Source organism: Diceros bicornis, chromosome 14, assembly GCF_020826845.1.
Source record: "Diceros bicornis minor isolate mBicDic1 chromosome 14, mDicBic1.mat.cur, whole genome shotgun sequence".
NCBI classification, from domain to species: Eukaryota; Metazoa; Chordata; class Mammalia; order Perissodactyla; family Rhinocerotidae; genus Diceros; species Diceros bicornis.
The window spans coordinates 38,160,320-38,175,533 of NC_080753.1; the positions used below are offsets into that span (position 1 = coordinate 38,160,320).

Consider the following 15,214-nt stretch of genomic DNA (forward strand, 5'->3'; position numbering starts at 1 on the left):
CTGTTCCAGGACTCTGGAGACAATGGCCAGCTTCTTTCTGAGTAATACTCCCTCCCTAAGAGGTGAGTGCTCAGTGGAGGGGCCAACAGCCTGTGGTCCTCTAGGCTTGTCCCTCCTGCCATGAAAAAACTACCTCACAAGCTGGGGCAAGGTGATTGGGGCCTCAGTATTTTCAGTACACCATGCCCAAAGTAGAGCCTCCATTCTGTGAGTAGGGCACTGAATGGAAAAAAGAAGCCTCCACCTCTAGACCATATTCTTCCAGGACTTAGCCTCAGCAACAGGCAGCTGAAGGCAGGATGACAAACAGTGAAGTCCTGCTCCTTTGGGGAAGAAAATCCTGCTGTCAGGAGTTGGGAGGGGGAGGGAGTTCTATGTTCTTGGCTGTACCGGTCTGGAGCGGACTTTCCACCTTGCTGAGATGGGAGAGGGGAACAAGAAAGAGATTTTGTTTCAAATACCAAATTATAACAGTGTATTGTTATGTTTATAGCACTAATAGATGTAATGTGTATAACAATAATCCACAAATGTAGAAAAAGGACTAGAACTATAAAAAAATAATGTTTCTCTATATTACTGGAATTAAGCTGGTATAAATCTGAAGCTAATTCTGATAAGTTAAGATGATGCCTGTTTTTGAGCACTTAACATTTTCCTACAGGACTTGGAGGCTCTGTTTATTGTTTTCAGTCTTTTTTTCTCTCTCTTTCCATCAAATTGGATAAGTTCTATTCATCTACCTTTGAGTTAACTGTTTCTTTCCCTGGATCTTCATTTAGTCTAGCCAGTGAATTTTAAATTTCAGACATTGTACTTTTCAGATCTAAAGTTTCCATTTGGTTCCTTTTTATAGTTTCTATTTCTTTACTGAAAATGTTTTCATTTAGGTTCATTGAAGTAGAGTTATCATAGAGTATAGTTATAATAGATGTTTTAAATTTCTCATCTGATAATTACAAGTACTGGGTCATCTTGAAGTTACCATCTATTGATTGTATTTTCTCTTCAGAACTGATCATATTCTCCTAGTTCTTTGCATGTTGAGTAATTTTTTTTTATTGATGTTTTAATGGTTTCTAACATTGTGAAATTTTGGGTTGTACATTTTTGTTTGTCCATCACACCATATATGACTCCCTTCACCCCTTGTGCCCACCCCCCACCCCCACTTCCCGGGTAACCACAGTCCAGTTTTCTCTGTCCATGTGTTGGTTTATATTCCACATATGAGTGAGATCATACAGTGTTTGCCTTTCTCTTTCTGGCTTATTTCACTTAACATAATACGCTCCAGGCCCATCCATGTTGTTGCAAATGGGACGATTTTGTCTTTTTTTATGGCTGAGTAGTATTCCATTGTATATATATACCACATTTTCTTAATCCAATCATCAGTCGAGGGACACTTAGGTTGCTTCCACTTCTTGGCTATGGTGAATAATGCTGCAATGAACATAGGGGTGCATAAGCCTCTTTGGATTGTTGATTTCAGGTGCGTTGGATAGATTCCCAGTAGTGGGATGGCTGGATCATAGGGCATCTCTATTTTTAATTCTTTGAGGAATCTCCATACCGTTTTCCATAGAGGCTGCACCAATTTGCATTCCCACCAGCTGTGTATGAGGGTTCCTGTTTCTCCACATCCTCTCCAACATTTGTTGTTTTTTGTCTTGGTGATTATAGCCATTCTAACGGGCGTGAGGTGGTATCTTAGTGTTGTTTTGATTTGCATTTCCCTGATGATTAGTGATGTTGAGCATCTTTTCATGTGCCTATTGGCCATCTGTATATCTTCCTTGGAGAAGTGTCTGTTCATTTCCTCTGCCCATTTTTCGATCGGGTTGTTTGTTTTTTTGTTGTTCAATTGTGTGAGTTCTTTATATATTATGGAGATCAACCCCTTGTCAGATGTATGTTTTGCAAATATTCTCTCCCAGCTGGTGTGTTGTCTGTTCATCTTGATTCTGGTTTCGTTTGTCTTGTAGAAGCTCTTTAATCTGATAAAGTCCCACTTGTTTATTTTTTCTTTAGTTTCCCTAGTCTGGGTAGGCATGTCATCCGAAAAGATTCCTTTAAAACCAATGTCAAATAGTGTGTTGCCTATATTTTCTTCTATGAGTTTTATAGTTTCAGGTCTCACCTTCAGGTCTTTGATCCATTTTGAGTTAATTTTTGTGAATGGCGATAGCACATGGTCCACTTTCATTCTTTTGCATGTGGCTGTCCAGTTTTCCCAACACCATTTATTGAAGAGACTTTCCTTTCTCCATTGCATGTTCTTAGCACCTTTGTCGAAAATTAGCTGTCCGTATATGTGTGGTTTTATTTCTGGGCTTTCAATTCTGTTCCATTGATCTGTGTGTCTGTTTTTGTACCAGTACCATGCTGTTTTGATTACTATTGCTTTGTAGTATGTTTTGAAGTCAGGAATTGTGATGCCTCCTGCTTTGTTCTTTTTCTTTAGGATTTCTTTAGCTATTCGGGGTCTTTTGTTGCCCCATATAAATTTTAGTATTCTTTTTTCTATTTCTGTGAAGAATGTCATTGGGATTCTGATTGGGATTGCATTGAATCTGTAGATTGCTTTAGGTAATATAGACATTTTAACTATGTTTATTCTTCCAATCCACGTGCATGGGATATCTTTCCATTTCTTTATGTCATCGTGGATTTCCCTCAATAATGTCTTGTAGTTCTCATTGTATAGGTCCTTCACCTCCTTGGTAAGATTTATTCCTAGGTATTTTATTCTTTTTGATGCAATTGTAAATGGTATTATCTTTTTGAGCTCTCTTTCTGTTAGTTCATTATTAGCATATAGAAATGCAACTGATTTTTGTAGATTGATTTTGTACCCTGCAACTTTGCTGTAGTTGTTGATTGTTTCTAACAGTTTTCCAACAGATTCTTTAGGGTTTTCTATATATACAATCATGTCATCTGCAAATAGTGAGAGTTTCACTTCTTCGTTACCTATTTGGATTCCTTTTATTCCTTTTTCTTGCCTAATTGCTCTGGCCAAAACCTCCAGTACTATGTTGAACAGGAGTGGTGAGAGTGGGCAGCCCTGCCTCATTCCTGTTCTCAGAGGAATGGCTTTCAGTCTTTCCCTGTTGAGTATGATGTTAGCTGTGGGTTTGTCATATATGGCCTTTATTATGTTGAGGTACTTTCCTTCTATTCCCATTTTATTGAGAGTTTTTATCATAAATGGATGTTGTATCTTGTCAAATGCCTTCTCTGCGTCTATTGAGACGATCATGTGGTTTTTATTCTTTGTTTTGTTGATGTGATGTATCACGTTGATTGATTTGCAGATGTTGAACCATCCCTGCATCTCTGGTATAAATCCCACTTGATCATGGTGTATGATCTTTTTAATATATTGTTGTATTCGGTTTGCCAATATTTTGTTGAGGATTTTTGCATCAATGTTCATCAGCGATATTGGCCTGTAATTTTCTTTCTTTGTATTGTCTTTGTCTGGTTTTGGTATCAGGGTGATGTTGGCCTCATAGAATGATTCAGGAAGTGTTCCATCTTCCTCTATTTTTTGGAATAGTTTGAGGAGGATGGGTATTAAATCTTCTTTGAATGTTTGGTAAAATTCACTGGAGAAGCCATCTGGTCCTGGACTTTTATTTTTTGGGAGGTTTTTGATTACTATTTCAATCTCTTTACTTGTGATTGGTCTATTCAGATTCTCCATTTCTTCTTGGTTCAATTTTGGGAGGTTGTATAAGTCTAAGAATTTATCCATTTCTTCTAGATTGTCCAATTTGTTGGCATATAATTTCTCATAGTATTCTCTTATAATCCTCTGTATTTCCATGGTATCCGTTGTAATTTCTCCTCTTTCATTTCTAATTTTATTTACTTGAGCCTTTTCTCTTTTTTTCTTAGTTAGCCTGGCTAAGGGTTTGTCTATTTTGTTTATCTTCTCGAAGAACCAACTCTTTGTTTCATTAATCCTTTCTACTGTTTTTTTGGTCTCAATATCTTTTATTTCTGCTCTGATTTTTATTATTTCTCTCCTTCTGCTGGCTTTGGGCTTTGTTTGTTCTTCTTTTTCTAGTTCTGTTAGGTGTAATTTAAGGTTGCCTATTAGGGCTTTTTCTTGTTTGTTAAGGTGGGCTTGTATCGCTGAGTTTCCCTCTCAGGACCACTTTTGCTGCATCCCATATGGTTTGATATGGTATGTTATCATTTTCGTTTGTTTCCAGATAGTTTTTGATTTCTCCTTTAATTTCATCAATGATCCATTGGTTGTTCAGTAGCATGTTGTTTAATCTCCACATTTTTGTCACTTTCTCAGTTTTTTTTTCCTGGTTCATTTCCAGTTTCATAGGCTTATGGTCTGAAAAGATGCTTGTTATGATTTCAATCTTCTTAAATTTATTGAGGCTTGCTTTGTTTCCCAACATATGGTCTATCCTAGAGAATGTTCCATGCGCGCTTGAGAAGAATGTGTAGTCAGCTGTTTTTGGGTGGAGTGCTCTGTATATGTCTACTAGGTCCATCTCGTCCAGTTTTTCATTTAAGTCTAATATTTCTTTATTAACTTTTTGTCTGGATGATCTATCCATTGCTGTTAGTGGGGTGTTAAGATCCCCTACTATTATTGTGTTGTTGTTGATTTCTCCTTTTAGGTTTGTTAATAGTTGTTTTATGTACATTGGTGCTCCTATGTTGGGTGCATATATATTTATAAGTGATATGTCTTCTTGATGGAGTGTCCCTTTTATCATTATATATTCCCCTTCTTTGTCTTTCTTAACCTGTTTTATCTTGAAGTCTACTTTGTCTGATATGAGTATGGCAACACCTGCTTTCTTTTGTTTGCCATTAGCTTGGAGTATTGTCTTCCATCCTTTCACTCTGAGCCTGTGCTTGTCTTTAGTGCTAAGATGTGTTTCCTGAAGGCAGCATATTGTTGGGTCTTGCTTTTTAATCCATCCTGCCACTCTGTATCTTTTGATTGGAGAGTTCAATCCATTTACATTTAGGGTAATTATTGAAATATGAGGGCTGAATTTTGCTGTTTTGTCACTTATTTTCTGGTTCTTTTGCATTTCCTTTGTTTCTTGTCCCATTTGTTTTGGACTGCCAATTCAGTTTGGTTGTTCTGTCTTATGATTCTTCTAGTTTTCTCTTTGTTTATCATATGTGGTTTTAATTTGATTATTTGTTTAGTGGTTACCTTGAGGTTTGGGCAAAAAATCTTCTGTATGAGATAGTCCATTATCTTATAGCCTCCTATTTCCTTATACTAAGTCAATTCAGTCACTTTCCTCTTCCCCTTCTAAGTTGCTCTTGTTATACCTTATTCTATCTTGTGTTGTGGCTGTGTGTTTACAGTGATGAGGTTAAATTTATTTTTGGTGAATTTCTTCCTTTGATCTTTGAGTTTAGTATTTAAGTGGTTGCTAACCTATTCCGGTAAAGATCTACTATTTCTCTGATTTTGTCTACCTACTTTTCTCCTTACTCCAAGCTTTGTGTTCCCTTTCTCTTCTTGTTTTCAGGCCTGAGGGCCTTCTTGAGTATTTCTTGTAGTGGGGGTCTCGTGGCCATGAACTCCCTTAGCTTTTGTTTATCTGGGAGAGTTACTATTTCTCCATCATATTTGAAGGATATTTTTGCTGGATAGAGTATTCTTGGCTGAAAGTTTTTGTCTTTTAGTATTTTGAATATATCATTCCAGTCTCTTCTAGCCTGAAAAGTTTCTGTTGAGAAATCCGCTGAGAGCCTGATGGGAGTTCCTTTGTACGTTATTTTTTGTTTTTGTCTAGCTGCCCTTAATATTGTTTCTTTGTCGTTGACCCTGGCTAGCCTTACCACTAGGTGTCGTGGTGAAGGCCTTTGTCTGTTAATATACATAGGCGTCCTGTTGGCTTCGCTTACTGGTATTTCCTGCTCCTTCCCCAGATTTGGGAAATTTTCAGCTATTATTTCCTTGAATAGGCTCTCTGTTCCTCTTTCGCTCTCCTCTCCCTCAGGAATACCTATAATTCTTATGTTACATTTTCTAATAGAGTCTGATATTTCTCGGAGTCTTTCTTCATTTCTTTTTAGTCTTAGTTCTCTCTCTTCTTCCATCTGGAGTATATCTGTATTCCTATCCTCTAAAGTACTAATTCTTTCCTCCATATTGTCAGCTCTGTTCTTTAAAGATTCCAGATTCTCCTTTATCTCCTCCATTGTGTTCTTCATCTCCATCAGCACTGATAGGTTTTTCTTTATGATTTCAATCTCTTTTGTGAAGAAACTCCTAATCTCATTTAATTGTTTGTCTGTGTTGTCTCGTATTTCGTTGAGTGTTTTTATGATAGCTATTTTGAAATCTCTGTCATTTAGTTTATGGATTTCTGTGTCTTCGGGGTTGATTTCTGGGTGCTTGTCATTTTGTTTCTGGTCTGGTGATTTCATATATTTTTGCATTGTGGTTCCTGTGTTGGTTTTGATTTTCCTCATCCTGGAAGTCTCTGGTTGCAATTTCCACCTGCCGCCACTGTCTGGTGGTAAAGGGCTGTGTAGTCTAAGCCCCCTGCGCTCTGCCCCAGTTTTTCTGCTGCGATCCGCAGTTTTGTTTTGTTTTGTTTTGTTTTTTTTCCCCACTGCAATCCACGGGTCCAGTCCAGTTTGTTCAGGTCTGCCTCGGATCGCTAGATCTGGTCGAGCTGCAGACTCCGGGTTGCGGGGAGGGGGGAGCTCTCTCTTTTGCCCTCTGGGTCCCTGACGTGGGAGGCTTCTTGTTTGCCCCTCTTTATCCGCTCTCTGGGGTGCTCAGATGTTGATGGTAGCCCTGTGGCTCCTCTGAGCCCTCTGTGCAGGAGTTTCCCACTGGCTGAGAGAGCCCGAAGAGCTACAGTTTCCCGCCGAGGGCCGCCCCTCCCCCCTCTCTGGGAGCCGCGCAGACCGGATCGCTGATCTGATGGGGAGGGAGCGGAGTTCTCCTTACCTCTCCCCACTTCCTCCGGGGGCCCAGCACGTTCCGCTCTCAGATGTGCGGCAGTGTGGATCCCTCTGCTCTAGCTTTTCACTGTCTGGGATTCCGTTGTTGGTCTGTGGCTGTTGCTTTTATTGTATCTTGTGGGGGAAGAATTCACGGGAAAGCTCACTCCGCCATGGTGCTGACATCACTCTAGCCATGTTGAGTAATTTTTAAAAAATGTATCCTTGATATTGTGAGTGTTATTTTGTGTAGACTCTAGGTCCTGTTATGATCCGTTGGAGAAGTTTGAATTTGTTTGTTTCTTTTTAGCAGGTAATTGACATGGTTAGGTTCAGAAAAGTTTTATTTCTCCTTTCTGGAGTAGTAGTCCCAATCTCAGTCCAATTTTCAAAGACTTTGTTATGCTGCTTCTGGTCTTCCCTAAGAGTGCGCCATTCTGAGGTAGTCTGTGACAGAGGCTTTGGTTATACATAACTTTAGCTTGCAAAGCATTTACTATGTTGTTTTGGCTCTGTCCAAAGCATGCACAGCACAGAGCTGAGCTCAAGACTCGTGTGGGTTCATATACAGACTTACGAAACCCCTTCTTCAGATGTAACCTTTTCAGGATTCTCCTCAACTGTCCAAAATATCCTCAATTTTTCCTTCTTCCTTTGGCTAGAAAGATGGAGCTTCTATCATAGTTTCTGTGACCTGCACAACTGCTCCATGACTGGGACCTGCACTCAGGGCAAAGCCATGAGAGAAAAGACCAAAAAATAACAAACCCACCCTCAACACATTTTAGGTCTCTCCTCCAAGTTTTGACTCATCTCTTTAATCTGATTCCTTTTCAGTGTACTTGGCAATTTTTTTCCTACTCAGAGTTTTAGTTATTACCAGGAGGAGAGATATACTGTGATGGGATTATGTGGCCATAGAAAACCTGGAAACTTCCACTTGCAAAATTTTGGTTTTAGTTCTTGCAATTTGGGGCTTGCTGCTTTAGAAGTCAGAGTTCCCAAGGGAGAGGTGCTTTCAACAGAGGGCATAACAATGGTTCCACTAACTAGAATTTGATAGCGTCACCTTACCACTTTGGGCATCTTGTGCCAATAAATCAATAGGCAAAGAAGGGGCTTTCTCTACTGGCTGTTGTGATTGATCCTGATAGCAACTGTAAATTGGGCTGTTACTATAAAATGGGGTTACAAAGGAATACGTGTGGAATTCAAGGAGATTTCCTGGGCGTACCTTTTAGTAATCTCGTGTATTTTAGTTAAAGTCAATGGAAAACTATAATAACCTGATATAGGGAGCACTGCTAACGTGCTTCAGGATGAACCTTGAGGGTGAAGATTTAATTCACCCCACCAAAGAACCTCCACCAGCTGAAGTGCTTGCTGAAAGCAAAGAGAATACGGAATAGGGAGTAGAGGGTACAGTTGTAAATACCAACCAGTTGCAAACACAAGTACTGTAATAGTTATGAGCATTGCTTCTTTCTTGGCATCCTTGGCTTATAGCTGCATCACTCCAATCTCTGCTTCTGTGATCACATGGCATTCTCCATGTCTGTGTCTGTGTTCAAATTTCCCTCTTCTTATAAGGACACCAGTCATATCAGATTAGGGCCCACCCTAACAACCTCATCCTTAACTTGGTTACTTCTGTAAAGACTCTATTTCCCGATAAAGTCACATTTTGTGGTTCTAAAAGTATATGGGGCTGGCCTGGTGGCGTAGTGGTTAGGTTTGCCCGTCTGCTTGGGCGGCCCAGGGTTTGCGGGTTCAGATCCTGAGCGTGGACCTAAGCACCCCTTATCAAGCTGTGTGGTGGCAGGCGTCCCACATATAAAGTAGAGGAAGATGGGTGTGGATGTTGGCCCAGGGCCAATCTTCCTCAGCCAAAAAAAAAAGAGAAAGATTGCCAACAAATGTTAGCTCAGGGTTAATCTTCCTCTCCAAAAACTTAAGAAAAATAAATAAAAGTATATGAATTTGGAGAGGGGCACTATCAACCCCATACAACTACCATCTAAGATATACTAATAGTAGTCATGTTTATATCTCAGAATTTAAGTAACAGGATACCAAAAGAAGAGCGTGACTTAGACAGAAGAAGAAGAAACATCATCAGAAGATGGCTAAATGGAATTTTGTATTTTCCTTATTTGGAAGTTAAATACACTTTACAGAGTTGTGTGGAGTGCCAAGTAAGTTATAACATTATTTAAGAAATAGGGCTTACTTACATCAAAACTTACCTGATGTTAAAACCAAACCAAATCAAAACAAAAATAACTTTTTCAGCATAGGCATTAAATGGAAACAGAGACTGAAAATACGGAAAATCATGGAGAGAGAGGAGGAGGAGGAAAAAAAGGAGAAGCAGCAGAGAAATGAGCAGTAAATGAAAGAGGAAGAAAAGGGAGAACTTCACAATATAAATAGGAAAATTGTTTACCACGGAAAGAGGTAATGGCAATAATAGATGTAGAAGCCAGATAGTACTGAAGAAGCTCTGGAAGCAGAAGACAGAACCTTCTACAGTAAGAAAATTATCCCAGAACTTTTGAGATTTGAAGCCATAATCCTTCAGTTGATAGAGAATTGTAAATCTAGACCAGAGAAATTAGTGTTGATTATTTTTCTGAAAGAAATATCATGCAGTCACTGTTTCCTCTCAAGAAGAATCAAAAAACAGTAGCTGTGTACATTATCTTCCATTCATTTAATCAAAAATGTGTGTCCGCTATTTATTATGAAACACTCATAGGGTTAATCACTTGAAACAATGATGTGAATGACGTAGTCCCTGAGCTCAAGGAGTTGGGACTGGAGAAGATCAGAAGATAAATACGTCAAAACTCATAAGACTACTTGGTAACCTACTATTCTCTTGTCTTACCAGCTGTAGTATAAAGCCATTTCACAAGACATAAAATCAAGGAAAACAAACAACTGGAAATATGAGATAATTTTTTATTTTGCACATGTTGGTATTGAGGTGCTTTTTGAATTTTCCAAGGAGATATTTCCTGGGCTTTATTTATTGGTTGCTGGTGGAGAAGGCAAGGCACGGTATACAAAATCAAGTCAGAAGCTAACTGTGGTAGATAATACTTGAACACATGGATATGCACTAGATGGTCAAGGGAAAATGGATAAGTTGGTCTATACTGCAGGAGAAAGAAACTATGGGGAGGAAAAGATTAAAAATCTAAGAGAAAATTCCATCTTGGGACTTTCCATGGAAGTGGCTCACAAATAAAAATAAAAAGAAGCTTTAGGCCAGTGAGAGGATCTGGGAGGGGACTGACCATGCAGATAAGTTTCTAGGAGCAGGAACAGTGTCACAGTCTAGAATTTATTATCCTTTCTTTAATGTACGTACAAAAAAATGATTGAGGTTAGAGGTTGTAGAAATAGTGGGTTTAACAGAATGGACTCTTATTTTTAAAAGTTAGGCTTTCAAGGAACCACAGAAAATAGGTGTTATGTTTCAAGGATACTGCAACAAACTATGACTGAGTCAACAGTGTGGCTCAATGGTCGGCTGTTTTTCTTGCATGTGTCAAAGTTCTGGGTTTCATTCCTGCAGATCTAGGACTGCTCTGTTTTTCCACAACTCTGATAATATGGAATCGACTCATTTCATTCCTTTTCTTCTCATTATTTTCTGACCCCTGACAAAGTAAACACAAGACCCAGTGGATTACCACTACGCAGGGTGATTGGGACAACATAAGAAAGAAATGAGTGTAAAGCAACAAGTAGCCACTAGATTAATCATTTTCTTCACTTGGGCTACCATTTTGCAATATTATTGAAGAGAAAGGAAGACAGAAATGAGAAAAAATAAGAAGCCCATGAACAGAAAATATGTCACTCTCTTCTGATTTCCTTCTGTGTCTTTGCTGTTATTTTCCAGTTTAATCTATGCGAATTTCATTGCAGACTTTATCTCCTGGATCAGACATCTCCACTCCAAGTCCAGTCATCATTATTAGTGCCTTAGGTGGCCACCACATGGCAGGAACCATGACGCTTTTCACTTTAGAGTCTATTACATCTAAGTAACAATTTATAGAGGTTCCAGAAGGCTCTAATCTCTGAGTCAGGAACTCTGCAGACATGACATCTCTTACCCTGATTTTACATTTTCATGAGGCTATGAAGAGAGGTCCCTTGGAGAGTGAGTAGTATGAAGGACTCAGGATTATCCATTGATATTAGAAGATAAGGAGATTTTTGAGTGTTGTTACAACTTTCATTGTGAGCTTTTAATTTTCTGATTGGGAATTAGGTGCTTTATCCATTAAGCCACATGTTTAATTCACGCCCAAGTGTTGCCAATGCTAACACAAAGCATAAAGCCACATAATGGTGGCAGGAGTTTTTTGTTTCTTGCTTCTAATGTGAAAACAAATCAACATGAAAAAAAAAAAAAAAGCCTAGAAGAAATCCTGTTCATCCTCCTGCACTTGCTAAGTCAACAGCAGGCTAGTCAAGCTACATGAAGGTTTTCTTCAGTGGATCCCTCTCCCTCACTCCTCAAATCCCATATGACTCCAAATCCTGTGGCAATCTACTTTCTTTCTCGTTCTCTCAAATCTGTCTTTCCATTTTCCTGCCTAAATTCACTCTTTTGTTCACCCATCTAACCCTTGTAAGAGTCCCTAAAGTTGCCTTTTTACCTACACTTGAAGAATAGAGTACAAAAATTGCTGGGTTGCATGCATTTGACTAATGGCTTTCTTATTCTATTGCAACATTTGCTTTGCTCCCTCAAAGTCTTGCCTTTAGAAGCTTGTTGAGAAAATAGGAGGATTTATGGAAGGAGGTGCACACCATAAATGCCATAAAGAGTTTCCTAAGAGAAAGCTAAGTTTCAATCAGACTCTGTCTAAAAATTAGAAAAATGTAAGCAAAAGGAAAGACTAGCCTGACAGGGGCTTAAATCCTGAAATCTCACATTAAAATATTGAGCTGTCACCAACTGAGCTGTGCCACTTCATAGTCAAATAACTTCTTGAAATCAAGTCAAGTGGATTTGGTTATTCTCTAATGTTCTTGCCTCATACGTTCTCTTTATTGCAAGTTTCCACACTTATTTTGCTCCCACTCATACCTGAGATATTCAAGCCTGAATCAGGCACTCAACAAGGCTCCCAGCACAACTATACACAGGGTTCCAGAAAATTTGGCTTCTCTATGGAAGTCACCAATAACAGAGGCTTCTGCACTGTGCACCTTCTAAATCAACCACATGCATGCCTTCCAAAGTGCTCATACTGTTTATCCAGCACCAGAAAGAGTAGCAAGGCACTCTTAAAGCCATGACCGTTTTGAGCTATAGAAGTCAGATCTTCTTGTGGGACAAACATCTTAAGCACCCTCTCTTTCTCCAGGAGAAAGGAGACTTTGTCCATTTTTTGTACTCAGAAGATGGGGAGAAAGATAGAGTGGACCTCCTGTTGATCCACCTCCTTTTGGATGAAATTTTCCCAATAAATTAACCCAATCCACTTTGTGGGTGCTTGACTTTCTAGGCTAGTGGCTCCCAAAGTGGCTAATTACCAGAATCATCTGGGAAGCTTTAAAATCATAAAAATTACTGATTGCTTCCTATAGAAGAAGTCTTAGGATTTCCTCTGAAGCTCCTGTGGAGGTTGACTGTCACACAAAGTATTGGTGAAACTCAGAAGGACTACTCTTTGTGTCTTATGTGACAACGTTTGAGGACTTCTCTAGGCCTATGGAGCTTTTACAAGGTCTTAGGTTTCTACAAAGGCTTTACAAACACCTAGTGTTCTAGCTCACATATTGCCACCTTTGCGCTTTCCTTATTTAGGAGAGAATTCTGTCCAAACAAGGCTCTATAATGTATTGTATCTTTTTCCTTCCTTTTCTCTTCCCTCTTCCTTCTATGGAGTCTCCTAAACTAGAGCTGAAGCATCCATTAACTAATCTACACCAGGGATTGCTAGAGCAGTGACTGTGAAATACACCTGTTGCTCTTCATTTACGACCAAGTTTTGTGATAAATTCATTCCTCTTCTGTCCCATCTCCCCATATTAGTCTAAATTTTGAGATCAGCAATCATGTTACTCATCTCGTCATACTTCATTTCTCACCAAGTGTTATTAATTTATTCCACCTCTGTCTTTTCTCCCACCTGGACCTAAATTCCTGAGGCAACATACTGCTAATCTTCTTTACATCCTTCTACACTGTCATATATGTGGTCAAAAATCCAGAAATAGCAAAATTAAAGCCACCAAATCAATAAAATAGTATTTAGTAAGAGTTTATCGTGCATATAAGAACAGTTTGTGAACTGAGAGCTTTCAAATTTTAAAATTGATATAAAGCTGCGGGGCATGACGTCACAGGATGGCTTATAAAGTGAAAATGAGGAAGTTGTTTAACTTTTACAGTGATTGGATGTTACAATGGGAGTTTCCAGACTCCAGCAGAGAATTGGTTAAAAGTGATTACCTTATACCATTTTTAGGAAGATTACTTGTTTTTTTTATGATTATCAGAGGCATTTACATGAAATAACCCAAGTTAAGTTTTTCTTATGTTCATGCAATAAGCTAGATTTTAGTTTTGCTTATGTGGCTTAAATGGTTTTGTCTGCTCAAGGAAATTTCAAGTCTGGTCTCTATTTTGTATTTAATTTAAACTGTGTCTTTCTCACCATTCTGTAAGCAGAAGTTGAAAGAAAAGAGAATTAGACACAGAAGTGAATATTCCAACCTGGCACTCTCCCTGTTGGAACCGATGCTCTGGTAGTATTGGTGAGAAGATCTTGGAGTGGACTGACTGGAGTGGGAAGATTGGAGTGGGAGGATCTTAGCAGCAGAAACACTTTTTGGTCTAGCATTCAGACATCCTTCTCATGGGATAGGTGCAGAAAAGGATCAGTCTAGGATTTCCTGAAATAGTAAATTAAATAATAGCTAATAGCTGTGCCCATCTTCCTTTATTTTGTATGTAGGATGCCACCACAGCATGGCTTGATGAGCGGTGCGAAGGTCCCGGCCCAGGATCTAGGCCCACGAGCCCCAGCCCTTGAAGCAGAGCATGCAAACTTAACCACTATCCCACCAGGCTGGCTCCATATAATCCATTTTAAAAGATGGAAGCAGAAGCAATACTTAGTAAACACTTAAGTTTTTAAGTCTTCAAATGAAAATCTATCCAAAATACGTTTGTCAATATTACGCAGAAGTTCTTGGATAAAGGAGCAGCCTTAGTTTTTGAAGTCAGTATGTAGATCTTTGCGGTACACGCTAAACTGAAAGCATCCAGTGAGCAAGCGGCCATTACCTCTGCTCTTTCGCAGACAATCCAATCCTATTTGTTTTGCAGTATCTAGGACGCCCTGACATTTTTCAATCACCTATGGCACCACTTGAAGGTTTTCAGGGCTCTTTGACTTTATTCTTTCAAGTATTCATATCTACAGCAGGCTTTTTCATTGTGTCAACAGGTTCTTAAAGGGAAGGCTGCTTGCCGGCTTTGCTGGATCCCACTGCTATGCTCCGCGCCCTACGTTGCCCCTGCCGTTGTTCATTCAAGATAACAGTTAGAAAAAGGTACTTCATTTAAAGGTGATGGAGTTTTGAAGTTGTTGTTGCTTTTAAAACCCTTTGAGGACATAATCCTCAAGCAAGGGATAGAGATGGAGTGTGGAACCAGAACTAAGGGCAATCTCAGAGCGTGTTACACGAGAAGCAGCACTGCGAGTCAGTTGGACAAGGATGCTGCCTCGGCATTCGACCCAACAGAGTGTGAAGTTCAATTCCCCAGTTCAACTAAAACCGCCAGCTGCCTCTGGACTGAAAGCACTTAATCTGAATCATTATCGCTGCGATATACGTTGGAGACGTGGTTTTCCTGGGACTTTCCTAGCGGAGGCCAGTAACATTCACCCAAACAATCTGCTGGTAAGGGCACCTTGGGGCAGGCTAACTTGAGTGGGAAGGTTTTAAGAGTCAGAAACGGTGCTATTTGGACTACAATCTAGTTACTCTTCTCCTAGTAAAGCCACTAGACGGTGTCCAGGTCAGTAATTTCAAAAATAGTCAAAATGAACACAGTAGACTCTCTCCAGCCAACTCTTATGTGAAAGAAACAAAAATGGAAAATAGAAGTAACATTTTACGAAGCAGCCAAAAACACGCAGAGCGAGGGGGTGTAGCTCAGTGGTAGAGCGCGTGCTTCGCATGTACGAGGTCCCTGGTTCAATCCCTGGCACCTCCA

General features: G+C 39.4%; 1 non-coding gene across 1 annotated transcript; it reads left to right on the top strand.

Annotated features, from left to right (window-relative positions):
- Positions 1-15,142: 15,142 nt before the first annotated feature.
- TRNAA-CGC (transfer RNA alanine (anticodon CGC)) lies at positions 15,143-15,214 on the top strand. Its single transcript has one exon. It is a non-coding gene; the product is annotated as a tRNA-Ala (tRNA).